We start from the raw sequence: 2,801 nt of genomic DNA, 5'->3' as shown, positions 1-2,801 counted from the left end.
GGTATTAACCCAGTTTTGATCTATAGAAGCCTCTTTGAATGACTTTGGTTCATGTCCTTTGGTTAAACTTGTTACAAAACAGTAATTTTCAGACCCTAGTTTAGAATAGTTCTAGTAATCATTGATACAGTACTTAACATTATTGTTAAGCATGTAATCTTTGAATTTAACAGGAATTTTTGTTTCTCTACTTGACCTTCTTAACTGAGGTGTACAATTAAAAACATTATCAGTTAAATTGCCCTCAGGGACAGTTTGTGTCTCAATACTTTCATCATTAGATGTTGCAGGTACACCATCACTTTGTGACTCAATTGAGCCATAAAGTAAGGCATGATTGCCATCATCCTTAGTACTGCCTCTCCCTTCATCATTGGGACTTTCAGACTCAGTTGACTCAATAACATTTAATTTTGTTTTTTGGTTTAGATTAAAAGAAGAATCTTCAAAACAATCAAAGAAATTTTGATAATTAACATTTTCTTTTGCAAAATCAGTTTTAAAAACAGAATCTAGTTTGAAAGGAAAAATGTTTTCATAAAATTTTACATCCCTTGAAAAAATAAAAGTTTTGTCATCTAAACAAAATAACTTGTAACCTTTTTGAAAATTAGAATACCCAATGAAAACACATTTTAAAGCTCTACTGGAAAACTTGTCATCATTATTTAAAATAGTAGCAAAACAAAGACAACCAAAAATCCTTAAGTGGGAGAGATTAGGACATTTTCCATAAATCAATTCATAGGGACACTTACTAGACAAAACAGAAGAAGGAAGCCTGTTAATCAAATAAGTAGCAGTTAGAATGCATTCAGACCACAAATACAGAGGTAATCCCCCCTGAAACACAAGGGACCTAGCCATATTAAGAAGATGCCTATGTTTCCTTTCAGCTATGTCATTCTGTTGTGGGGTATAAGTACATGTAATTTGATGTATAATACCTTTATCTTTAACAAAACTACTCATTTTATTGTTTAAAAATTCTGTTCCATTATCACTTCTTATAACTTTGATAGTTTTACCAAATTGATTTAAAATTAAATTGTAAAATATTTTAAAACAGCTAAATACTTCTTCTTTGGTTTTTAACAAATAAGTCCAGACAGCTCTAGAAAAATCATCAACAACAGTTAGAAAATATCTAAATCCCTCTTTACTTTTAACCTTATAAGGACCCCATGTGTCAAGATGTATTAAGTCACCTAAACTTTTTGTTTTATGATCACTTAATGGAAAAGGATCTCTTGTTTATTTAGCTTTATGACAAGTTTCACAAGGTTCAGCATTGTTATTAATTTTATTAAAACCAAGTTTATCACTTAATTCATTCAAAGCTTGATATGCAGGATGTCCAAGTCTTTCATGCCACAGTTTACTTTTAGACAAATTTGAATAAATCATGTTAGACTTAAATATCTTACCATTGAAATTATCATCAAAGAAGTAAAGACCATCAAATTTACTACCAGTCCCCATCAGTCTTTTTTGAATTAAATCCTGAATATTACATTTATTTGCATCAAAACTAACAACAAGATTGTTATCTTTAATCATTTTATTCACAGTCATTAACTAACACAGTATTGAGGAATGACTAAAACATCATACAGTTCAATATTATAAGACAATTTTAAATTTTCCATTTGTAAAATTTTAGCAACAGTACCATTAGGATGATTGACAGTTAAATTTAAATCTGAAACATCAATAACTTTGTTTAAATTTTGAGAATTTGAAACCATATGTTGGTTTGCACCAGAGTCAATAATCCAACCTTTTGAATCATTTTGAAAAATATTTGAACAGAAAAATTTATTAAACTGTGAATTAAAAAACACATTATTGTTTTGAATACTACCTGACATGTTTGACTCCACTTGATTGTAAACAGGTTTATCATTAACAAGATTAAGAAGCTTCATAATCTGATCACTAGTCAATTGAACATTAAATCCGTTGAACCAATAAAAACGATCGGTAAGAAGCATATTGTTTTACCAACTCCAACGGTAGTGCTTAATAATAATAAAACGCCTAAGTGTGGGGAAGATGAAGTAACACCTAATGATGAGTTGATAACAAAGAACCCCGTTGTTGATACGAAATTAAATGACCCCGTTATTAATAGTTCAATGAAGAAACTTATTAAATGGATTCGCGATGCTAGAACCAAGGGGAACTCTAAGTTATGTAATCGGTTAGTATCCAATCTATCGCCTAAAGAAAAGGCAGAACTAGTTGAATTTGTGGATATTACACAAGAATCCGACCAATGACTTAAAGCAAAAGTCACATATATGCAAGTTGATTATGGTCCAAAAGAAATTGACAATGAAGTTAATCACAATTTTGACACCACATCTACCTAAGTGTGGGGAGATTCAATTGTTCTAAGAAGAAAATGCTGTCTAGAGTTAATTATTCTATTCTCGTGTAGTTCCGTGAATGGAATTCGATTGGTCTTTTTTGCTAGCAGACACTAAAGAACTAGTTTTCTCCCCCCATTCTGAATTTTTTTTTGTTTTGTAGGTTTTATATGAAATTAATATGCATTTTAAATTTAAGTTTTATGTGAATTTAAAAACAAAATTTACTTTATTTCATTAAGTTTAAAAAAAAATGAATTCTAAAATTCGTCGTAAGTTAAAGACTAGGTCATGGAACCGAAATTGCTTTACCCGAGGGCGGGGCAAAAAATTTTATTATCATTATTTTAATATTATTGATCTAAAGTATGTAAATATATATATATATATATATATATATATATATATATATATATATATATATATATA

The sequence above is a fragment of the Rutidosis leptorrhynchoides genome, chromosome 1 (assembly GCF_046630445.1).
Source record: "Rutidosis leptorrhynchoides isolate AG116_Rl617_1_P2 chromosome 1, CSIRO_AGI_Rlap_v1, whole genome shotgun sequence".
In the NCBI taxonomy this organism is placed as follows: domain Eukaryota; kingdom Viridiplantae; phylum Streptophyta; class Magnoliopsida; order Asterales; family Asteraceae; genus Rutidosis; species Rutidosis leptorrhynchoides.
Note: the sequence above shows the minus strand (reverse complement) of the source record.